The sequence below is a fragment of the Varroa jacobsoni genome, unplaced genomic scaffold (genome assembly GCF_002532875.2).
Source record: "Varroa jacobsoni isolate VJ856 unplaced genomic scaffold, vjacob_1.0 scaffold_1274, whole genome shotgun sequence".
Classification (NCBI taxonomy): domain Eukaryota; kingdom Metazoa; phylum Arthropoda; class Arachnida; order Mesostigmata; family Varroidae; genus Varroa; species Varroa jacobsoni.
The window spans coordinates 367,953-394,417 of NW_019214176.1; the positions used below are offsets into that span (position 1 = coordinate 367,953).

A 26,465-nucleotide genomic window follows, 5' to 3' on the forward strand; every position below is an offset into this window, starting at 1 on the left:
GTTGTTGTTGTTGTTTCTGCCGCTGTTGATGTTGTCTTTTGGATGGGTACGTACGATATAAACTAACTAAAAGCTGAAAATCAACGACGAAAGCAAAACAACGGGCGACGCCGCTATGAAGATGACTCAGGTTGAGGCTTGGTTGAGTCGATTTTCTGCAATCTTCAAGCGATAGCAGTTCAGTGCACAAGGAATACTAATGTGATGAAAAAAAGATAATGCTGAGTATATTTTTGAAGTTTTAAACAGCTCTGTTTTTTTCTTTACTGGTTAATAAAATATGATCGGCCTCTGGCTAGGCAGAAGCCAGGTAAAATTGTCGGGTTTGCGTCAGACGTGAGCCGGCAGACTAAATGACAAGATGCCGCTCAAAAGCCGACGGCTACGGGGCCGTACATTTCATTCATTATATAGACGTCTGCAGCACTTTACTCAAAAACGTAGGATAATGCGATACGAACTTTAACAATCATTTGTCTTCCGGTTTCACCTTAATCCCGGATCTCTACATGGGGTAACAGTTACGGTTTACACCGAAAATTGTATGGAGAGGGTAGAGGGTGAACTGAACTTGGAACTACTTACTTCCCTTGAGAACAAAAAAAATATCTTTAGTGAAGTAAATTCCATCTTGTCGGTTTCTAGACATTTTCATGTACGGAAATCCACGAGTATTTTATAGCATTATGAATTCAATTTAGAATTGGTCCAACAGTTATCAATAAGCGTTGAAATACTCTCTAAACTTACTAAGATATTTCACGTGCAGTTCACCAACATAGTTGATCCCTGCTCTTAATAATAATAATAGCTTTTTACCTCAATCAAGTCGTGGATGCTACGCGTAGCAGCAGCATAAACAATGAGCATGGAAACGCATCGGTAGGATAGCTTTATACTATATGTCAAACCTTTTTGCTAGTGAAATTCAGCCGAACTCAAAAATTTGATCAAGTATAAATAAAAACTTAACTTTTTTTTCAATAGTTTTATTGGGCTACTTCGATTTCTGTTTCGTCTGTCCCGAAGCCAAACATGCCTCGTGCCCTATCGCGAACAATCCTGGCCGTACACAGAGAGAAAGACTGTGATGTGCTCTAATAATTTTTTGTTGTTGGGGCCCCCGAAGGGCATATTCCATCGACCTTCTACTCCAGCAAACATAATATATGTTAGGATAAAGACCACAGCAAAAAAAACAACAACAATGTCAACGACGGCGACTGTGATAACAAGATCTTAACCAGGACTCTCCCACTGGGCCAGCGAACCACATTACCGGTACTACTGAACGTCCATAGGGTTCGTCTCATCGCATTGTAATCGCTCAAACCCATCTTCGGTTAGTTGTACGTTGTCTGGCTATCGGTAGTACTGTTCTTCTAAATGCAGCGACGTTCGATCCCCCTCGCCACTCAATCTAGTCTAGCGTGAAATCAACCCAGCATATGGTGAGCGTAGGTCAGGGTTTTCGTTGTACAAATGGCTGTGTCCGATTATATTGGAATATACATATGAATGTCCTGTAGCTCCGTGTACCTGGCCCGAGTCCGAGCAGGTAACATGTTACATGAAAGACTTGTGTGTAGCGTCCGCGTGCCATTCAACTTGAAGGTCCTACTCTGGCGGGCTTATATTGCTTGCGTGAAATTGCAGTTACGGGCTGTATTGTATACAAATAGCTCTGTACATTGTCGATTGTTTAACAGCGCTCGAAATCAAGAAAACTATACGTATTCTGAGCATTGAATGTCGGACGAAGTTGTTTGTCTTTTTTCTCTGTTTCCTTGCTTGATGTTTCGTCGGAAAGCAGACTTGTTCCTAATGGACAGCGAGATGGTTTGAGGTCTACGAGCGCTAGCAGTCGGCTGAGTCTTGTGAAGAGCGCCGCCGTCTTGATTTAGAAATAGCAACTGGAGAAGAGGGACGACAGACAGGCAGCAGAAAGCACCGAAAACAAATTGAGACATCTGTCCTTTGATGCTTCAAAATGGATAAACATTACTCAAGAATCGAAAGAATAGGGAGAAAGATATGCATTGGCCAGATCCTTTCCTCGGGCTCTTGGTATTCTTACCTGTACAATTTGAAAACAGGAGCCATTGAGGGAGAATGGGTACTTTAAGACTTCAATGAATAGAACTGTCTGGAGGGTGAACAGTTTCACACTCATAATTTGTGCATTTCGGTCATTAGTTAGTAGTAATAATCAAAATTTTCAACAATTTATTTTCTGGAAAAATTTGTTCGAAACGATAATGAGTTTCTTTTAATTAGTTTGAAACAAGTTATGAAATGATAATAGTTTAAGTTGAGCAAGTTTCGGGGCAACGTTCTTCTCTGACAAAATAAGAACGTACATACTATTATACAAAATCAAATTTCGCCCTCGCTAACCTCCAACCCCTTTATCATCTTTTTATAAGTATCGTGCCTTTCCATCAGCCTAGACGAGCTTCCCGGCCGATTGGCTCGTCCGTTTTCAACACAAAGTAGCATAGAAATGTGGTCAAAACATAGAGCATACCCTAAAACGCGGATAAGACCAGAATAACCAAACAGCGTGAGCTCAAAGTACAGTATGACCTGAATCATAGAATGGTGGGTGAGCGGGTCAAAATTTGGGTATCCTCAAGCAGTAGCTAATACGGTCGTTCTTCTCTGACCCAATTTTTACCAGCCAACCAACAGATTGTCGCTAACGTGACAACAACAATCGGATACATTTATAATTATTCGTCGTCGCATTAGATAATTGCTTTGCATTTAAGGCAAACTGTGTTGGTATTTTTCAAACGTTGGCCAGTTAATAGGCTGGCGTTTGTTTCAGGCTCATTACTTGGAGAGAAGGAAATCCCGAGATTATTCTGTTTCACAGACCCGCCAGAGGTGTTTACGATTAAACTACTTGCTAAACAGCAAAGCTTTCTGAACTGAATGGCATAACAGATGAAATTTCTATTAATGGCAACGTATAGAGGCAAAATAGTTAAGAAACTAGATCTCACTGATACTGGTCCATTATAAAAAAGTGTGAACGATCTTAAACAGGTACGTTAACATGGAACATTTATCAATGGCCTTTCAATAGCAATGGCGTTTGATCTCTATGAGAGTCGAACCGTATACCTTTACAGCTTACCCAAGATGACTCATCTAAAGAATAGGATGTGTTTTTTTTCTTATTTACTTAAGCAGAGGTCAACGCTGAGTTGTACAACAGATAGATACTCAATCCTTTTCATGTCTGTCTGACGCTCGGCGGCCATTTGCCATCGAAACGCCAACAGGAACTTCCATTAGCCACGTGTATAGTATAATGGAACGGGCATGATCCGAACGCCAATAAACTGTGCCCGCTAACCTTCGGATACCGAAAAATAGGGGGAGTTTCACCCTGAGAATGAATAAGCGACAGTCACAGGTTGTACTGAAAAAATCCACCCTACGCGCTGCGTGTAGCCTTGCATACAAAGATTACGGTGACATTTTACAGTCTTCTCATTTTTACACGGGCGAAATGAACGATGATTAGAAGCCTATAGTGATACAAGGTTAATTTAGGAAGCGGTCTATATTTAGGGTAGCTGTATTTTATAAAAGTATTTTTCTTGTTTGTGCAGGAACTTTTGGTTTGCTGAATTACTTCTATAAAGAATGACCCGAACCCATTTGTTGACCTGTCTGTAAATCAACAATTTTCAACCGTTCCTAGCCTGCAATCGTCGCAGTACCAAACTAACTTAATGTTTGTATGTAACGTTAAAATTTCTTTGTCCAAGTGCGCGATGAGCCTAATTAGAATTCATGTTGTTGACCCTTTGTTATTGGACGAATAGGACAGAATTCAATGCGTTCGCCCTTCTACATCGACATCTCCCCAAGAGAAATTAGCATTTTACTAACTTTCTCTCCTTAAACTATTCCTATTTTTATTAAAGTATTAAGCTACGATTGATGATATCATTAACACTCAGCGCTATCGCGTCGCACAGCTCATCGAAGTGATCTGCAAGCTAGGCCAGTCCTTCCTGATCCCCATAGGATCCAGGCGAACGGAAAACTGAATGCCGATCGGTTATAAATACATAGACTTTTCTGGGTCAACGGATCTCCTTCGGGCTTCGTTTGTTGTCTCTCTGTACAGTAACAACTATCGATCAACATAGCCCACATGCCATATGACGTTGCTCAGGCCAGCGTCGGAAGCTTGGACGGCGCCAAGACTGCCCTCAGTCTGCCGGGAGTTTCTTCTAACTCTAACTAAGTACGTGTATATGAGGCTGTGTCCGAGTTATGGTTGTGTTTTAACTGTTGACCTTTTCGTAGGTAACCTTTTAAGAGGGAAAGCACGAGAAGGCAGTCTATCTGCTAAAGGTTCATGATACAATACGTATATGTTGATATACTATTTGCACCCAATGACTTCTAGTGACGACAACTTTTACGTCTTTGCCTGACAACGACAGCAACAATAACCTAAGCTAGCGTGAGCCACTGGCTAAAAAGTCAAGACAAGGTCAGCGGTATCTCAACGTAGACTACGCAAATGGTGGTACATGGTCGATTAGACCGATCTGCTGTAAACGTTGAGGTCACAATACTAGGTCTACGAATGCACGTGGAAAAAGCTAATCATCTGATTATTCGATTCGAACCTAAGAAGGTTTCTGTAGCGAGTTCTGTTTTCGGATGGATGACCAATTAGTAGAACGGGACGGCAAGAGGGCTGAACCAACCACTGATAGCCATATGCAATAATGTCTACAAAAGTATCAGCGGTGGGGCCGACGACAATGGTGCCGTGGGGGGTGTTCTGGCTAGATGTCTACGCGTGAGTGTGTGCATATAAAATGTTGACAAATATAAACGATGCTCAACTGGTCTAGCAGCTTCCGAACTTGTTTATGTTTTATACGTGTGTAGATGAAAGGTATTAATCAGTCCAGTTATATTATATTACTGATTGTTAATATGGGTTTAATAATGATTTAGAAAAGTTCTTGTAAGCTTCAAAAGTAGAGTTTACACACTGACCTGGAGTAAATAATAGCAACTTTGCCGCCATATACAAAACATCCCATATAATATTTACGGTAGCACAGTTAACTTGTGATTTCATAGACGAAGACATATGTGCTTAATGTGGAAAACGAAGTTACTAAGCAATATAACTACCTAAAATACGTTTGTAAAAATGATATAGAACTATTTTAATTTGCGTAGGGCTGCCCTTCTTTGTTGGTGGTCTCCGATAGAAACAAGTAAATATGAACGGCAATGAAACTTTTCGTCCTGTTCTTTTCTGTCTTTAGGATAAAAAAAAAAAGCGAAAGGCCATAGATTCGCTTGTTGTGTTGTTAACTACTCTCTCGTTTCCACTTTAGCTACAGGAGAAGTAACTTGCTCTTATGTTTAGTTACTTTCGAAGTACATACAGATCGCAATTACAACTAGTTTAATGGCCCGAACTGCAAGCATTTCAGCCTTGAAAATGTTTTGGCTACAAACGAATTCGAACTCGAGCTGTCAGACAGATAATGATGTAATTGGAACGACGCCTGTGCTTCTTTGCACGATATCACGGTACACGAGGAACATTGGGCAGCCAAAACTCTTAATTTGCCTGTTCCCTCTACAAGAACGTGCTACAGTAGAAAGGCAAACAAGTCCTGCAAACATAGTTGCGTGTGCCGACCTTAAGGAGCCTGACACATCGTAATGTCACGCCAAGTTAACCTGTATCTGCAGGTCCTTTGCGCATTTTAATTATGAAAAAAAGAAAACAACAAAATTCGAAAGTTGGGTTGATTCCGTCTGGGCTCGCCGTTCCCCAGAGGACTAGAGTTTTCTTTTACAAAGCTTCATCCGCGGATTAGACTGCCCTTTAAAGTATTCAGTGCTGCTTCGGTTAACTTTTCCTTGTAGGCCGAATGTAATGCCAATGCGGCTTTTTCGAAAACCAAATTCTATAAAATCTTCATGAAAACTATATTGGAGTTAGCAACTGTTGTTTCTGATTTCATGTTAAGCACCATAATAATTCGTGTGAGTAAATTCGCATGGGTAAATCTTCAAATCCCAGTGTGCGAGTAGACGTAATCTTCTTGGAAAGTACAACAATTCTGTTCTCATATAAAACGCGCATGGCAACAATATGTAAGCGTGCTGTTGTAAACGGCATCGCTTAATATTGCAACAATTGGTACTCCAAAACAGATCAGTCACTGTACACCCGTCGTCGTCAAGTATTTGAGCTAGGACTCAGGGTATACAAAGACGGCTCTGCTCGCAAGAACATGATCGTATGTTGAATCAAACATACTAGAAGGAAACGTGTTTTGGCCTACGCTGATTCATGGACCCATCGTTAGATAGAAGTGATCCTGATTAATCTTGTCTTTACATTGGAGCGCGGATTCCAGCCGTCGCACTTCTATAACCATATATATATATATATATATGTATATATATCAGGAATCCATACGTATATATGTGTGCGTGCGATGCTTTGGGAAGCAAACTATTTTTTATACTATATTAAATAACATAAAATCAAAAGCTGTCCTTTTTAACATTTGATAACATTACGCTAATTCGACAGATTTTCGACACAAGGTGACTATAAACAGAAACGAAGCGAAGAAACCGCTCCAACACGTATCTGTGCAGGTGGTCTTCTTAAAGCATTTTGGTTTGGCGTTTTCGGCCATGTAGGCTTACTACATAGGCTGCCATGTAGGGATTACCTGCCATGCAAATTCACGCTTAACCGAATGCGCCATACTATTTCCTTGAGTGAACTGTCTTTGTCAGTATCCTACGTTCAATTTTTCCAGTTGAATAACAACTATGAGATGTTGCTTAAACACTGTTTGGGACTGATTGTTGTAGGTCTTACCATCACAAAAGCACACGAGACGCTGCTGCAGAATCAGCCTGGTAGATTGTACACCACCCAAATGATTAGAAGATTGCTAAATCTTGATTGTGCGATTCGTAGATTTTTTGAAAAACATCAATAACAATCATATGTAACTTTAGAAATCGTTATGCTGTTAAGCCTATCGTTATCTTCATTTTTCTCTATCGCATCGAGCTACAGCCTAGAAAATTTCCAAGTAAATGTTTGTAAGTTGATTGAATTTGGATATTAGAATCCAGCATGTGTGTTCTTGCAACTTACCTGTTTTCGCAACACTGTGTGAACGCACCTTACTGCCTATCTGGAAGATTAAGCTGAAGAATCACCCAGCATGTGATCGACAGGCTGTTAGTGCATAACCAGTGAGCGAGTACGTGAACCCTTGCGTTGATGTAAGCTCCACCTACCTGTTTGTCAATTCTAACAACCTTACTTGTCTCAACGAAATGCCATTTGTATGTAATAAATGCCTTGTAGCTAGAAAAACTAAGGTATTGCAGAATCGTCTCGAAAATGGGTGTATTCAGCCAACTTGCTCTTTTGAACTATAACCCAATAAACAACTGTGCGCAATATAAAATAATAATACAAAAAAAAAATATAAATTTGTTTTGCAAAACGTATATGCTAAGGTAAGTGTATTATAAAAAGCAACAGGCACAGCAAATAATAGCGGTAGTTACTTATTAGGTACCTCCATGGCATGGAATTTTCACCGCACTGGAAGCGGTACAGGAATACCGGCTGTGGATCATACTGAAGGAACGACGATCTCTCTGCGACCTTTATCAAGCTTTGTTACAACCTGTGATCAGAAATGGCCTAACGACCGCAGTGAATAAAGCCATGTATTGCATACTGATGGAAGAGGTCAAAATAGTACTACAGAGCCAAGTGAGTTTCTTAGCATTTCTCTTCTGCACTTCTGCCCTGTCGACAGTCTTCAGTGTGAGTATCCATGTACATATGTGTCTCGCTTCGCTGCTTTTTTCTGGTAAGCGTCGTTAACGACATCCGATTGGCATGCTGTTGCGCTACTCTCCCTATATTAGTTGTCGCGTAAATGTACAGTCCATCTAGCCATCTAGCCCCGTCCTGCTAGACCTTCATACAGATTCAGAGACACAAGATCAGGAAGTTCCTGAACGAAATAGATGCCTTGTTAATGGCTGTGATGATCAGCGCCTCGTAGGAAGTCACTATGGCGAAATTGCTCGTTTGCGGGGACCGCAATGCAGGGAAGTCAAGTAATATGTGTACTATGAGCTCAGGTAACATACACCAGGTAACAAGTTTATGAGTCGTCAGTCGTTAGGGTGACGGAGCAAGAAGAGACCCAGAAGGCCTCGGAAGGAAGCTGATCGAACGATGTCCTGATAGGCCAAAAAAGGAACCTCCTGTCAGAAGAAAGCTGGTGCTCTCCCTCCTGTCAGAAAAATCTGGCTCGAAAAACGAGCTTCATGCTTAGATTCAGCTGATCGCACTACTACTGTGGGTGACTCCTACTGAAATAGGTACGCCGTCAGGACTTGTTAGAAAAAGAATGAAACTAACAAGACGGCTGGGCGGAGAAAAACATTGATAGCTTACAACTGCAAACGCATTGTCTGCAGAACGTATGAAGTCAAACGAATATTTACATGGGACCAGATATATCGTATATCGATCTACTAATGTGGCTACCTTGTAGAAGTGTATCAGGTAGAAACATTTTGTGGATCTTCTCTCTTTGTGAAATGGCAATTTTACAGTAACTTCGTATAACTAGCATCGATTTTATGCTTATATATTGAAAAAAATTAATAAAATCAAATCTGTTATTATTGTTCATATACTTTACATTAAGAACCGATTTAAACGACTAGACAGATGTGTTCCCTGGAACACTCGGCTTAGTTTCAAGGCTTGTCAAAACTGTTATGCTGACTGCATAGCGATTTTGCTAAGCTCGAATCTTGAGTGCAGCGTAAGCAGGTCTCTCTGCAGATATAAATTACGTTACCTGTACTAACCGATCTAGATGTCGAAATTATCGACCACGCGGAAGTAAACTTTTTACCTGCAGGCCTTCCTTTAACTACTCCTATGTATATATATATATGTTCCCTAAAATTACCTCTATATTTCGGGTATGCCATTTGGCATACCATGATATACCACTGGCTCCCACCACGAAACGACGTCTGTCAATGCGCGGATTCGAACGTATCCCTAAGACTTGCAGACGAACACGTTACCTACTAAGCTATCATGGGGACATCAACTATGCCGCATTGAGTATATATAAATGTAGGCAGAATTGAGACTTCTCGAAGCATTGAGGTCCATTAGTTAACTTAATTAAGTTAATACATGCACGTGAAATGGGAAAAGATAGGGTAACTGTGGAGGGTGGTAAATGTCTCCAATTTTAAAACGTAGCCTTTTTCTAAGTAGGAGGTGCCACCCTAAACCTGTTGTTTTCCTAAAAACCTACGTCTGACCCTGCTGCCAATCTATTTTCCACCTACGCGAAACGTGTTAAATTACGAAAATATCTAGGACGCAAGAAACTTCTATGAATTCGTAACTCGGTCATAACTGTTCGCAGTAGTCATTGCGTAGGCAGTCGGCAGAAAAAAGTTTATTAATTACGTAGTGTTGTAGGTGACAAAATTAGGCTTATGCGCTAAATACTCTTGAGGATCCTAGCTGACATGATGTGTCTTCTTCTATGCTCTTCCTTACCAATCAGGCAAAATGGAATAGAGGACGTCGGGCTGAAATGGGAAGGCTGTCTGCATTTCGTCCACTAATAACTCACTGATCGTCAGATTCTGGCATCGAGAACTACGACATCTCCGACAAAAAAAACTTGTTGGATCTGTGTTAAAGTGTACCCCGCCAAAAAAGCGGGCCTGAACGCGTCATCTTTACCACGTCCGCTGTGGCGGTCGCTTCAACCCTGTCAGCCTGAATTAGCCTAACGAACTCACCAGTCTACGGCATGAAAACAGAGAAATTTCCCTATTCTCGGCAAACATCATTTTTGTATCATACCAGCGAACAGAACTATAAATGCTAGCAGGCCCTCCATTGTCAACGCCGTTTAGGATGAACAGGTACTTCGAGGAGAAGGCGGGTGTTTTAACAAAAGAACGCCAAAGTATTGACAATAGCTCAAATTTGTGTCAGAATAGTCGTCAACGAAAATATGAGATCAGTGTGGATACAGCCATCATATGCATATCGTGATTACGTTCTATGACCTCAGATATCTTTTATGTTAAAATAGTGAATAGACATGGTGTTATATATTTAACTCTTTACGTTGCTGACTCCAGATAGCTTAACTGAAATCCTAGACAGAATGCATGTTTTGCCTTTTTCATCTCGACCTAGTCCAGAGATCTAAGTTCCCAAGGCGCATGGTACAGGCTGGTTTGGCAGAACTTAACCAGTCGAAATCTTCTATAACCCATTGAAAACTTTTGGATCAACCTTTAACCGTTAGCAGGTCCAAGAGGCCCTACCTTATCAAGCCTTTCCAGTTTCCTTGCCTCGAGCACAAGTATGCAGACCGCATATTTTTATTCTCATTACACCTGTTCTCAATGGAAGTTGATTATTATTGTAATTATCGCTATGGTGATATAGACATTAAGCTATGCGTTAATTACCTTAATATGCATAAATCCACACACTGTACGCGCTTTACATGAGTATAATTTAATAGATAAGCAGATGGCTTGGCCTAGTGAAGGAAACATCTCTAATTATCATTTGGTCAAGCGCTTTATAATAGCCAGCGCGAAGGCTGCGTCCTAGTACGGTCTGAACGCATTTAATATTAGTTCCTATGGAGCTAATTATTCTATTGGTGACAGTACAGCCGGTGAAAGATCAAGTGGTAGAGCAGCAGCGACTTTTTCGTTTTAATCCTTTTTAGGTATATTGTGATGACATAATTATATAGACGCTCAAATAAAAGGAGACTTATAAAGTCGACTTTAATACAGTACTACTAGGCAAATTAAAATAGACCGACCGATGTGTTCCTTTGGCAATCTGCTGTCATAGCATGATGTCCTGCTATACTTGATTCATGAAGCGACACCTGTGCTGATTACTCTTTATAGGCATTCTGTGCGTCTGGCCTTGAAGGCCTTAATCTCGCGATAAGATGATGCCTTCAATCAATTACGTCCAACTATCTGATTTTCAATAGATTTACGACCTCATGAGAAAGCTTGGGAATGTACTCGAATCACAAGCAACAACAACTTAACTATAACAGTAATATTCAGTAACGAACACGGTGACATCAGAAGCTCAAATCTATCTTGTCCTTCACTTAAGATTATATTTCGGTAGCATTTGTATCCGGAAATAATTTAACATTGGGTAGCTTCAAAGGACGCGTATTCGATAGCTGTCATTCTTTGTAGTTCTCCTCTCGTAGCAAAGACCTAGTGCAAATCCGCTTTGGTGTGAAGCGGCCTAGTTCTAGAAGGAGTACGAAGAAAGACTATACAGACTAAAAATGCACGGGTTTAAAAAAACAGGGCGACCCATTAAAATCTTTCAGACCACACTGTGCTGTATAATGAATATAGCGAGCAAAATAAGCGAACTCTATTTTGAACTATGAAAGAACATCATCCAATAAACAATTTAGCAATCACAGACGCTACCCTATTGATAAACTAGCTAATTACTACAACACGATACAAAGGCAAACACAGGGGTAAGGGGTCGTTCCTCCATATAGCATTTATAAGAATGCCAGTAAGTGATCATTTTAAAATGGGATACTTTACACTAAAATAAACTATAAGCATTTTTACTAATTAAAAAAGTAGGAAAAAAAGCTAACAAAGATGCACAATAGACAAGAATATACTTGCAACAATTTACTTCGCAACAACAAAACTTGACAAATTCCTTACAAGTTGTATGAACTTTCATTACAAATAAAGATTAATTTGGTGAATTGTTAAGAGTTGGAAATGCAGAGGGAAGATTTATCTTCACATGAGTGTTGAACCTACAAGGATTTCAAAAACCGCGAAATACATCAGATCTGAAAGGAATGGGGGTTCAAGACAAAGGAACAGTTTCCTGTTCTCCTGTTTTATATAAGGGATGAACCCGTAAACTGGACGTAGCTCTTAACTAGGCTCACGCATTTTTCTTGAACCTAGATGTTAGCAGAGCAGTAGATGTACCCTGTTGTGGAAAAACTGACGTGAGCTGCCTTTGAAAGTTTTTGATCAAAAGGCGTCCCTGATCTACGTGCCACAGATAAGTTCTAAAAACTGCTGTGTCTGTCAGAAGTGTTCACCGTGAGGGAACAATACCCTCAAAACCGTGCATTCGATCCACCATCCTCGGCGGTTTCCGACGACTCTTGCTAGCTCAATGTTTCCATTGCTAAGGCCAATAGTTCAAAGAAATGATAATAACTTCGGTCATATCTAGTTGCCCCTTGGTCGCTAGCTTCAGTTCTTGAAGTCCGCAGTTAAGGACGAGGTGGAATGCGCACAGCTTTTGCCTCATCTTTAGACAGACGATAACTGGTAACGACCCAGTTTTCCCAAACATCAGCCAATGGCCCTACTTTCTATTGAAATCCGACAGTCAGCGAACAGAACTGCTATTGCAAGAAACAAACGTCACATCACTATCGCCAGCAAAAATATATAAAAAAACCGCAGTGGATTCGGCTTTAGAATATCGAAGCTTTCTGTACTTTTTGGCAAGGCACACATTAATTTAACCTGAATTCACAAACGTTTTTTGTTGTCTTCAACCTTTATTGTCCAAAAAATCCGTATAGCGCCCATTACTTCCGGTCGGTATAACACGACAAAATGTTTTCCTTAAGCCATATCCAGTTTAGAAAGGAAGACTAAGACCCTGCCGGGAGAGTGAATCAAAGATCATTGATTATCGAAAAATCTCCTCTAGACCCCAGCCCTGATCACTGTACATCCAGTGAGGCGCACAACACAGTGAAGATAGCGGTTTTCTTCCCATTGACAAGGTCAATGGCCGGCGTTCTACGCCAACCCATCAGCATACCTTAACTTAATTTCCTTTTTTCCAGGCGTCAAAAGTAAATCGAGCCTCGTTTTGATAAGACGCTAGTGTAAATGCGAAATACCCTTCTGGCTGATGCCACTGGCGCAGAGCAAGGTAATTTCACATGCATATACCTTTTTTTGGATTATTTAACCTACTGGAGACTGAAGACAGTATTTGTCATATAGTTAGATGCGTAAGACGCATTTTTGACGGCGATTTAACATCTGTTAACTAAAAGGCAGACATTCGAAGGTCTGTATGAATTTATTTTCTCAAATTAACTTACATAATATTAGTACTAGTAGTGGCAGAAATAACAGTATAAATTCCAGCTGTTACTTTACTTATACTCGGCAGATTTTCACTAATATATATATATATATATATATATATATATATAGAATTTTCAAAACGTTTAATTGGTCCTAACTTTGGTAACCTGGTAAAATTTAAATCGTCGCTGTACACATAGTTCTTAGCTGTTCATTTATCTGTCAAGTGTATGAAGTCTAAAAATCGTTTACATTCATACACATAACAAATGAATAGTAACCCAGCTATTCCCTAAAAAAGCCCAAAGAACGACTTCCCGATTTTGTGCCTTGAGCCATACTACTTTATGGCATGTCGAAGTCAGAACGCCTATTTTAGTCTGCATCCGTCAGTCTATTTCTACAATTGTTAGTTTTAGCAATGAACCTAACCCTTTTATAGTACGATTTCGCAGTGAATCGAGGCTAAGTGATCTCGGTCGGATAAAGGTAAATAAACACATTTGATAATAATGTATCTATTATATTATCTCGCACGGAGAACGGCGTTAAAGTCAAACAAACCTCGTCCAGGTTGAATCTCGTTTCAGAACATTTTGTTATCAGCTAATCTGCTTCATAACCATCTGCAGTCCTGGAGATTTCCAGGTGAAGGAACTACTGAGTGGTTTCCGTTTAGAGACGATAACAGCTGCAGATATTTATCAAAAGTAATGCTTATCTCAAGTCCGACAGTGTCGTGTCCGATATTGTTTGAGGTAGATTCCAATCAGAATCGTAGTCTCGTGTCTTTTTATTACGGGAAACAGTACTCAAATACCAACCGTGACTAAATGCGGTTTGGCCTTGCTAGAGAAAAGGCCACGGAGTACTTCAGGCAAAATGTTCCTAAGAGAAAATATCTTGAAAAATAGCACGCTTCGTGTTGCCATGCTGAATTTTTAGTGTATACCGCGCTGGAGAAAATTAAAAAGCTCATAGTCCGCTATATAACGAATGATCACTGCTTTGAAGCATATCTTAACTGTTTTAGTTTTCAAACTAGTATCTTTCTTCAAGATACTTCAGCGTAATAAACCGGTGCTCTTTATTGATCGTCGTTATTCTATGCTACAATTAAGTCCTTACCTATATGGCGAAATACAGTAACCCAGACTCATTCACTTAGCCAACCCCGTTATGGGTTTTCGATTGACTGAAAATAACACATCATTTACAAACGCAGTGATAGGTAAAGGTATCTAAATTAGAGAATTTACATAGTTTAGACTTGTTCCAAATCATTAGACCATTACTTTCGTAGAGGTATGCTGCCTTGAGCCAACGAAAAGACTGTAGCGTACCAACATAGCTGTCTTGCAGTCTAGTGGATATACTATACATATTAAAGATAAATATAGAGTTATATAGATGCACAGACGATACATTAAATACTCCCGTCATTAAATATCAAATCCCAATTATTTTGCCGGAAAGTCGGAGATCAATAACAGTAACTCAGTATATAAATCATATCCCGCGCACCATGTATGTACTTACTCACCGGTGCAATTAGCCCAGCTTTTACAGTGCATATGGTCTATGTTACCTACTCAGGCTATCGTTTCAACATTGTGTGCATCCGCAGTCATGCTTCTTGGTAGTAAAGCCTTCTTTACCAGGTTATGCTAACTACGTGTAACCCCCACCGCAACGGCAGTGAGAAACTCCAGTCGGTCGTTTGTTGTGTGCCTGTGCCAGGACACATACAAAAAACGAGTACTTTGTTTTCAGAGTGACCATGGCTCACTATCTGCCATGGATCACCGAGAAGTCAGCTACAGGCCACGATTCCCAACCCCCCACAGTAGCATGCGCCAGAGGAAAACTTTACAAAGTAAAAACTTTTAACCCTTCCTAATATCTCATGGTATTCAAAAGAGTAGAGACTATGACTTTGTGGGGTCTTGGCCCCTTATCACCAGCCAACCGGCCCACCGACCTCGCTAAACGAACTAACATCGCCGTTTTGGCCATGTTGAGCAGTGAGAGTAGAAACAGCAACCAACCTTAGGAGCCCCACTATGTGGCCGCTTGTGCCTTTTACCCCATCTCAGCACGGCTTCTTCGGTTCCCTGACTTCCCTTCGTAATTCGTCCGCGGTAGCTTTTTGCTAGTGCTGGTCCAGAAACGCGCTCTTATCGATACACGGAGCTTGAGAAGGCCACTTATTAGGACCAACTAACTTATACAGCTAACTCTTTGCTCTGGAAATTTGAGGCACTTACATAGGGAAATAGCTGTTATGACATCTGTAAGCAGTTGACGACTCATACTGCCAGTTAGTCTTCTAATAGGCAAGACTAATTCCCATTATAAATTAGCCCATAATACAAAAGCCCACATGACTCTGATGGCCAGCTCTTGGATAAAGAAAATTCGATTGAGTATACCTATCATAGTTTCCTATGGTTACTAAAATGGCCAGGCAAGTAGAATGAATCAAATAGAAACGAATAAAGTGTTGAGAACAGCACAGCTCCCGCTATTCTACCCAATGCTCACTCAGCACAAATCAATAGGATGGCAGAGAGAAAACTCGAAAGGTCAATTACTACTACTTGTGCTTCAGCCAGCGGCTCAATGTCTATCTGTCGATCCACTCCTGTGCCAATTAAAGGATGACACTACGAGGTTTTTTGTCGTCACTAGCGAAGACTCAAGTAAGCCACCTACTTGGTTTCCGTTTGGTTTGGCTAAAGAAAAAAAAAAACAATCATGAAGAGAGGTCCCGAAGGACCAAGAACGCAAATAAAGGGACAAAAGACGATTGAAAATAGGAAAATCACTTAAACCTAAGGTGATGTGGACAGGAACAACGACCCCTGCAGTTACTACTTATGTCCAGCCAACATTTCTTAGGTTGTTCGTTAGTTCTAAATAAAAACGGAGTTAGGTCTTAGTCGCGAATCGGATCTACAAAGCAAGAAGGAGGATTGCGCGTCCCTTTTATGATGTTATCCTCTCTGGTTTGCCCACTGCCGTTATATAATGACAACAACGATAATAGTACCAAATGTAATTTGGCTGACTAAAAATAGAGGACAAGATCAAGCAAATGTACAGAGACTATTAGCATGATCGCTGTGTGTATAATTCTATCTGCTTCGAGGATGATCTGACAAACGTTCCATCGTTTGTCGGATTTATTTAGTCGGAGGCACACGTCACTGCGTGCTTATTGGGCTCAATGCGCGTGCGTTTCCCTTAGCATCGTTAAGCGAACGGATGCAACTGAATCCAAAAGAATAACATCGTTATGTAACCAAGCACAGCTCAGAATGAGCATATAGTAACGCTTGAATACAGGCGAGTACGTTGGGATTGACTTTAACAAAATAGAGTAAAAGCATTTAATCCACGTTTGCCCTCATTGCCATCATTTCCTGTACAATTTGGAAGATCAGGTGGTAAGATCGTTGTCTAAATAAAAACAAATAGAAACGTTTATAATTAACTAACAGTTTATTACTATAGGCTAAAAATAAGGTCAAGGTAAATGACGTTGTTGATAATTTAAAGCTGACCGCGAAAAGGTGTTCTTCGTTCGGAACGGTCGAGGTCCCTTTGAAATGAACTTAGCTATAAGTTCATTTCTTAAGTACTGGGAAGAGCGGACGTCATACGGGTCTGCACTAAACAAATGAACAAGAGACCAATGCCAGTAAAATCGACTGGGGTCAAATATTGAAAGCACTGACGTTACGATAGATAGATAGATAGATAGATAGATAGGTAGCGATGGACAGTGAGTAATTAGTTACAGAGTAAATTAGGTGCAGATGTGATTGCAAAATCAGCTCAAACGCAAGCAGTAAAGTCTGCCTAGGGTCAACGCATATGAAAGTGAGCCAGACTCGTTGCGTGAGCGGAGGGTAATTACGCTACCGAAAAATAATATCAGTCGTCGGATAGTCAGAAGGGAAATAAGCTTTATTCATTTTAAGGGAAAAATCAGTTTTCAAGAATTGCTAATATGGTCCCACGCCGCTGCTGATTGACCATCTGAAACTCTCCTAACCCCGTCTAATTAAAGCAATAATGTTTCGCATAGTTGCAGTTAAAAAATATTTTTAATACTAGTATGTCCTTCCCATGAGAGTGCGCGAAGCCAATAAACAGTTCCTTTGTGTTCTGATAAATTAAACAAAAAAAAATAGTATAACTTATCGACCCAGTTGACATTAGGCGACACCTATGAAGACCTTTAACGCTAATTTCACGTTTGAAGATGCGTTGTTTTTCTTCTCATATGCCACATTTTCAGAAGAGCATATCTTCTAGCTTCTTAGGCTGACCTTGGTGTATATATATATAAATTATTTCGAGTATCTGTACGGTTACAAAGGAGTTGAAAGTAACGTTTACCTCATTAAATTTTTTCTGAGACAGATTAACTAATGTATTATCTCCCCTAGGGAGTGACTGGTGTTAGTATGATTATATGGCTACAGAAGCAGAATGCGTAGGTTAATACAAAAAAGAGGCGCACCGAGTAGGTAGAAATCGATTAGATTCAACGAAATCCGCTATGAGCGATTAACTAGCGTTTAGCGACAGGCTGAAGTCCCTGCAGCAGAGATATGTGTATACAAAAACACCTCGGAAAACACCCATCGATGCTACGACACGAGCGCCATCCGCAAATATTAGCAAAATTGATTTGTCCACTTCTGGCTGCATTCAGCTTCATCCGGTTATGTCTGAAGTCTTCACAGTTGGGGTTTTTTGTTACCATTGAGCGCCGACTACCTACTGCTCGAATCTATGTAACCAGCCTGTCAATCACAACGGATACCAACCCTAGTTGCCAAATCCAAGTAAGCTTGTGTTGCTGATGTGGCACGTCATACCTTTGTTGATTGTTTGAGATTAATATATGAAGAATGAAGCTTAGCTATTTTCTACGACTTATAAGACTGATGTCGTTCCGACCTTGTCCGTTACAGATGCGTATTCTGCTCTCGATAGAGGTATATGCCATGACAAACATGGAAATCGCTATGAAAATTGAACAATTACGCACCCAGTTTTACTCTATGAAAAATCAAAGATAAATGTGGAGGGCGTCCTCGACCCCAATAATGTAAGCCTCATCTGAGATGATGAGACCAATGTGTGGATCTTACTAGTTCCACAGATGAAAGTCTCAGCTTCAATGAACGAATTTGCCGAGCAGCTGAAGACCGGCATATTGACAGAACACCGCATCGATTTAGAAGAGGTCTTTAGATTCTAGGTATATTTTCGAGTAGTTCATGAAGATAAACTGCGCTTTTTATAACTCAGATGTTATTGGATCGATCCCCTGCGTTGTTATTTGTAGAGTCAACCTGTACGTTTAAACGGCAGCCATAATTTTTACCGTTCGTTCGTTCGTTCGTTTGTTTTATCGTTCTCTGATTACCAGCCTTCGTTTCTTTGGATTTCCTGCCTAGCTAGATTATATATACGCATTGAAGTTCCATGCAACAATGCCAATTTCATATCCATTCCATGTCGCACAAGTCGCAAATTTAACTACTGGAGCCGTACGGACTGGCGCATTGCTGCATTGAGGCAGGATCGACTGCGGACCATTAGTTGTTAACGACCATTGACTTCACTGCAGCTCGGTACGTTATTTTCCGTAACCCACTCTCCTGGACAAGGGTCAGCGTCGGTGAGTGACGCGTTCTTTTCATGATTAGTGCATCACAGATGTCAGTTCAACTGTCAGGCCACGGTGTACCAACGTATACACCTATCTTCATTTACACGTAACTGGGTCCCATTCTTTTTGCCGCGATCAGACGCACAAATCTACGTGCACTAGACATTCTTGGTTCATTCGAAAATAAGTGGCACTCCGAAATGCGCATTAGCATGGGTTTGTGCTTTCGTTTGAACTAGCTTGCATCGTGTATGCTTTCTATGCAAGAAGGCGAAAATGAATTAAGTTGAACCATCTGCCGATCGACGGGACAGATCGCTCTGGTGAGCATTGTCATCATTGCTGTTGATGTCGCTTTAGCCGAGCTGCAAACGAGCATCCAAAGACCTAACACTGCGATAACGAACGAAAAGCGCAACTGCGGCCGAGGTCGACTGATGTGACTCCGTACGAATTGGCGAAGACAGAAAAAGACACCGAGGAGAGAGAGAGATAAAGGAAAACAGGGCGAGAGCATATGACTGTTCGCTGATGACCACGCACAAGGCTCCGAGGTCGAGTTGAAGGGGGCCTCGCAGGAGCCAGTTGTGGTCGAACGTATGTATTGCACGCGGCATATTCAGACAGGGACTCGAAGAATCCTCGCGGGTGGCTGGTATTTACTCATTTTGTGTAGTCTCTCCTCCGCTTTGGAAACGTTATGGCTTCTACTACTCCAAAGGCTTCACTGGTATCGCTCGTTCCGACATTAAATGAAGGCTTCTGCCGTCCTGCAAGGTGTCGTTTCGAGCTCGGATTAATACTGCTACTGAACTCAGCTGATAGCATCGTATGACGACAATGCCCATTGCACCAAAAAAGACTAAAACGCAGAACGACAGAGCACAACAAATAGGTAGCTACGTATTTCTATGTGTCTGTACATGTGTAGCGAACTATAGAAATTGCTGGTGGAGTTGCACTGGGTGTATTGCTGCGTTATAGTTCTGCACTATAAAAGTCCTATCGTGCAATAGCATACTGAAGTATAGTCTAGGTCAGTGGGAAGCGAACGGACTAGGAGGACGCCGGACGGTGCCCCACAATCAACAGAAGAGCTGGAGGCAGGCATAAAATATGTTCATGAATAGAAGGCAGGTTAGTACATGGATGATTTCTAGATGGGAAACGTGAACCGATTCACATCCAGTTCCAATGAAAGGGGGTGTGCAGAGGTGGCATTGGATCCGATGGCGCTCCAGCGAGAGAGGTTCAGATGTGAAAAGCGCTTAGATGCAGAAAACGAAGACGTATAAAACAATAGGTATTGTCGAGCTAGAGCTAGTTAAACAAGATCGTAGGTATGAGTTACAAACTGGACAAAGTTGTTACATGTCGTTTTACTTGTATTCTGAGTATGTATCAGTGTATCTGTATGTGCAGTATTGCCGTTTCGGAGCAGGATAAGTCTGACGACAGGCAGAAAACCAGCTAGGCCGGTACAGCTGGATCTACTCAGACTACTGCAGAACATATACAACTGCAATCTATATAGCGCATATAATTGTGCTTAGATTGGGTAGACGTTTGTTTCGTTTCCAACCAGATTACTCTGTGAATATTTATTAAACTGTATTTGCCAAATGCGAACATGTAATTAGTTTGATCGTTACGGCTTCAAAATTTATTGCTGCTAAAGAAAGAAAAGTATAAAAATATTGATAACTACAATACTAAGATGAAGAAAACTATTATTCCTGCTTAAGGCACGTAAAAAGACGATTTCAAGGAACGGCTGTAATCACGCACTGAAGTTTATCGTGAGATTGTCTATTAACACACATTTGAAATGGTTCCTAGATTGAATATATCTGTGACATTGAGGTTCCTATAATAGCATTTTGAAAAAAATCTAAAGCTTAAATGAGGGTTTTTTTAAATCGTTCGTTAGGCTCGATTGTGACATTAATTTTGTATCGATGTACCTAAGCGGTACTTCGGCCAGCTTGTACTAAATCAATGTGTGCTATACTACAAATTGCTATCCTTTTCCTCTTCCCAAATGTTTCCATGACACATGTTGTATTGATTGTCTGCTGCATTATGAGAATATTAATCTGCTTAGAATTAGAGCCCTGCTGGTGAATTTCTTACCGAACCGGACAAAAATCGGTAAGCCCATACAGCCTATTGTTGAAGCTTTAGTAGACAATCGCCTGTGGGCCTAAAACGGCTGAACCAATGTCACGCCATCCTCGAAGCAGCATTGTTCCAGTATCCCAGTTGAATGCGTCCGCAGCGCCCTGTTAGGCTTACTAGCGGTCACCAACTTTCTTCTGCGCACTGATCACAACAGACCTCGCAAACGACGCCATTTTAAGCAAATGAACCAGATGTGCTCCGTCTTCCGGAGTTACGACCTGTGTAACAGTCGTTTTTGTGGCGTTCTTCTTGTCTCTCCTACCTTTTGTCTGTTTGTTCTATTAACACTAATGTAATGGCAACTGTAGAAATCGGTATAGATATTGCAGAAGTTTTGTTTTCTCCTTTCCACTTCAACTAAAAACAACTATCCGCCGACTTCGGTCGAAGAGTTGCTTTTGTTCTTGTCACGCATTAGGAGCACAAACACGTATAGACATATATGGTAGGTTGTCTGTGCTAAAGCCAGCATTAACTGAACGGTGCTACTGTCAAGGATTGGATCTACACAGTTTTACCCCCTAAAGAGACGCTCTTCCGACAAGAAATTATCGCCAGATTTTGTGTGCAGAATGTGCAGCTTCGGGCCGGCGGCTGTTGTTATTCGATTTGCAGTGCGCAAACATGGAGCATCAACGAAGGTTTGTCAAAGCGGCGACGATGCTACCAGCCACTGCAATATCTAGGACGGTAATATGATTTTCTTACGTGGGGTATAATTGTTTTTCCTTGTTGCATGCATGTGTCTGTAGATTGGTTAAGTTTAGAGGTATGTATGGAAATAACAGAGCGCCAGTTTTCACACTTTTGCTACTAAATTTCAAAGCTGATTGCTAATGAGCTTGTCAACAACAGGTTGTTCGTGATAAAACAATAGGTATTAAGTAGATTACGCTTGGTTATCAATAATGTATCGGGCAATTTGTTGTAAACTCTTCTACATCGTCTAATATATAGTTTTCATTTTGACAAAAATTTGAGCCTCATAAATGTCAAAAAAAAAGATGTTGCCCCCATTGGGTATCATTAGCTCATGTAGACTAAGATCGTGTAACTTTTTGCCAAAGTTTAATTGCAACACCTGTTCGTATTGCCCGATTAATGTTTATTTGAAACAATGTTTATTTGCAAGGCCTTTAAGATGGTTCAAGCGTGTTTTCCCATGGCATTCCAGTACCTCGTGGAGCCAACTAAGCGCTGAGAAAGTATAGCTTCGTTATTCACGTACGCGCATGATAAAGTAACCCTATTCAAGGACTGAAGCGCAGGGCTTTATTTTCAACTATGAAATTGCGAATGATGAAGCCACTGGTCGGACATTTGTACAAGGTTCTAGGTCTAGCGAAAAAGTGATGAGACTGTTGTGATAAGGCCACGTCGTTTTGTCCATGTCTCTCTCTGCTGCCACTAAGTCACATATCATATAGGTTAAACTGTCGTAGCTGATGTACGTTACCCACATGCAGTCCTTCCTGCTTAGCGTTGACAAGTCAGAACTCTCATACTTTAGGGATGGATGTATGTATTTATCGTTGTTGTAGCGGTCCGATGATCACGTCGGATGTGGTTTCTGCTTTTAGCAAATAATCTATAAATCCATTTGGCCTTGGTCTGCATTATAGTCTGGATTAGGTTATATAAGGCTGTCAAGCAAGCTGTTTCCACAGGTAGTAGGCGATATGCACATCGCTTTGACAACTAAAGCCTGGTTGAGATTGGAAAAAGACCAAAGGCTAATAAGCTTACTTCAATAGGGAATCGTAAGCATCTCTAAGCAGAGTCGCCTTGGCATACCAAGTACATTTGTTCCTCTTGCCGGACCATCAGACAAATCCAACATGTACCAGTCACCATGAGACTAACACCTTAACCTTAATCGATCTTCTTAATTACACCGCTATAACTAACCTGTCATAGAATTATAGGCAACGTTTTACTGACGCTAAGCATCTGTCTCGCTTACAATTAAGTCGAACGAACAACTGCGAGCCGAAATAATTTGCTTAAAAAAACACGAGATTTTTTCTACCGTAGTTAACATGGAGCAATGCTAACTGCTCAAATTGCTGCTACTTCATATCGAATCTACTGCCAAACTTGGTTCTTTTTTTTCCTGGGCGGAATAGTAGTACAAATGCGTAACGCTCTTTGGGAATCCCACATGGTACCCAGTTTGTGACAACGAATCGACCCAGAATTAGATCATTTGTTATGCGGGCGACATGCTCGCAGAGGCATAATGGCTTCAACGTCATTTGCCCTGTTATGTGTGTATAATGTAACACGAACAGTAGAGGTTTTGCAAAAATTACTATAGCTCACAGTAATGATTGTTGGCTAGATGTTTCTCAGCAGCTTGAACTCCTGAAATGTGATCGCACGACAACCGTAGAGACACCTGCATGAGGGATATACCCTTCAAAGTGAAGTAATGGGTCGGGACATTCGCGTTGTCTTAAGCTTCTGTCCTGCCTACCTAACTTACCATTAATGCTTCTGTGTCATTTGGTTGTTTGCAACATTCATTAGCATTTGGTGTACGCGAATTAGCCGGCCGTCGGGTGTTTCCTACGCAGCTGTGAGGTCATACGTCGAATACTCTAGGCTAGGTCCTTTTCTATTGAGTTGTCTAAAGGTGCAAACTATCAAACCAGCAGAATAAATTCGTTTTTTTGGGGTAGCAATAATTCTTGAATTTGGCTTATGACAAAAACCCCGAGGTTGGAAGTATAAGATCGGTTAGGTTTTTGTTATTAGGGATGATTGCTTGTGATTTATGTGGACCAAGTGGAAACGGTCAACTTCGAAGACGAGTAGCTTCAACGCATAGAGTCACGTTCACGATCACGAAGACATAGCATTTATATTAAGTATAGATATGATGAATTAAACACTGGTAACGTTGAAATTCGGCATTTGTTTACGTGGCACGGATAGTGTTTACATGTTCACAAGAGCAGTTCTCAGTTGGCTAGTAGTAACCGCCGGTTGTGTACCGGGGGCAATGAAAACCGGGGGCTACGTATCGTATCTACTATGTGACCGTTTCTGCTCTGATACATCTTTACAGTTGTGATTACTCTTTGGCAAATTCCGAGTTAACCTAGACAAATTGTTCTTCGTTGAATCTAATGACTATTAATGTTCCGGCATCTCAGGCAAAGTTTCTTAATTAAGGGCAACGAATTCTTGTTTGTCTTTTTAGCAATGGGTGAAGGCCCAGAGCTTTCCTTAAAAAGCCAAGTTTGATTCTGGCCGAGGTTCGCAGCGGTTAGTTTCTTCCAATATGGTTAAACAGTGTACGACACCCTCACAGCAATGAAGGGCGCAATTTGTACGATTCAATGTGATCGAATGATAGTGAAGACGTTCCGAAACATTGCATCTAACTCTATGAAAGAAAATAACGGCTCAATGGGTAATATACACAGATATTTTATTTATTTCGCTATTTTCTTCCTTTACTAAATTTGTTTGATTTCATAGTCATCTTGCTTGGCAATCGATTCACCTGCCTACGCTGTATCTTGAAAAAGACGTATGAAACATAATAGAAAACTGTCGGGTATATGTAACCAGGCGCAGAATGAAAAACAGATCACCCAAAAGACAATATTATTATTATTTTCCAATATATTATATGTGACATCGACTGAAGTGATTTCTCCCACTGTGTACGCGCCATGCAACGCTATAGTAAAGCATCGAACACGTTTGAATTAGCACGATGGCATGACAAAATGTACCAGTCGTCGCCTGTTGTGCCTCTTTATCATCTGTTTCGTCCTCTTCGATTAGTCGATTTCGCTCGCCGTCGGTTCGCCGTAGGACACGTTCTCTTTTACAAATGGAAGGGCGCGAACATTTTTCCATCTGTAGGATTCATTAACGGCCGACGGCCGGCCACTAAGTCGTCCGATTATCGCAGATCTGAAAGTCTCTGCTTCTATCGGAGTTTACACCAAGCTGGCAAGGTCCACAGATTGCTCCGCTTCCAATCCACGAATTCTATGCCTCGTTCCTCCCCTAGCTATCTGTCGCTTCAGCTAACGCCATCAGCGGGCGCTGACTAATTTGATACAATATGGCGTCTGTTCCGCTGTCGGTTTACTCCGTTTCCTGGTAGGAGGAAACGTCCAAGCGTTTATCTACTCTCTGACATTCAATTTTCGGACGTTGTTCGCCTCGAGCGGTGAGTGAATAGTCCATGTTACGTTTGTAGCGGGCAAGCTTTTTTCTCCTGTACGGATGACTTGCTAGCTTCTGCTCCGAGGAAACAGGTGGTTGGAAATCTCTTTCCTTGCCTCCTGCAGTCGCACATCAAGAGTTGGGCTCGAGGCTGAAGAAACTAGTTCGACCAAAAAGTCCAAAAATCATTTCAGGCCGACAACTGAGCCGATTCCCATTCTTAGAACTGCCTGATGGCTATCTTGGGCCAATCGTGAATTGGTAGCCGGCTGCCGTAACTGATTCGGATATGACTTTTTATCAATACCTCTCGTACGTATGGGTATGTTTCTATAATGCAACAGAAGGTTGACTCAGAAAACCTTTTCCTAAGCGTGGAAACATGCAGCCACTGATTCGTCGACACGACTGACGGCGTTAGTGCCTAAACCGGCCTTTAAAGACTCGTAAAGCTACGTCGCTAAATAAGCAACAACGAGAACCCCACCAAATCTAGAAAAACCTTAGAACCTTCCGACCCATACATCTTTACGTGTTAGCTAGAGGGCTAGCCTCGTCGACTCAAAGTATAATCCACCCCCGTGTATCGTAGTGGAACCTCCAACGCTTCTCTCAATTTTCTTTCTCTAAGCGCCACAGCCATATGCGATTCATGAAAGTTTAATAGGCGTACGAGCCGTTGGAAGTTCATTAGAACGTCAAAAGTCTAACAGCAGTCAGACTATCCTATAGTGACGTTCCAACGCAACCTGAGAAGTTGAACTTGAGGTAGCGGAAAAGAAGAATCAGGCTCAACCAAGATACTTTGGCGATGTCAACATCTTTAAAGTTATAAGCTGGCTCTTCAGTTGATCTAGGGTAAGACATCAGCACGCACAAGATACAGTATATGAACTGGCAGCTATAAGGAACAGCCGTAATATTACTACCATACGTATGCCAAGTGAATATCACACTGTCGCATACAGTGGCGCCGGAATAGTGAGTGATCCACTGGAAGAAAGCTAGCGACAGGCATGTGGAGCGGTCTTTCGGGGAACTTTTGAAAGCAGACGCTTTATTTTTACGGTCGCCATCGGTTGAAATAGAAACAAGATAGAAGACCTCGTAAAGGAACTGGAATAGCTACATGGGCCACCAA

General features: G+C 41.2%; 1 long non-coding RNA gene across 3 annotated transcripts in view; it reads left to right on the forward strand.

Annotated features, from left to right (window-relative positions):
• Window positions 1–26,465, forward strand: part of LOC111268300 (uncharacterized) — a 63,522-nt gene that overhangs the window by 20,008 nt on the left and 17,049 nt on the right. For 2 of the 3 annotated variants that reach the window (XR_002685143.2, XR_002685144.2), the window contains 3 exons: window positions 7,616–7,819; window positions 9,660–10,026; window positions 13,014–13,102. This is a non-coding gene — a long non-coding RNA (uncharacterized LOC111268300). The remainder of the gene's footprint in view (window positions 1–7,615; window positions 7,820–9,659; window positions 10,027–13,013; window positions 13,103–26,465) is intronic. The other variant, XR_015314149.1, reaches the window with a different exon arrangement.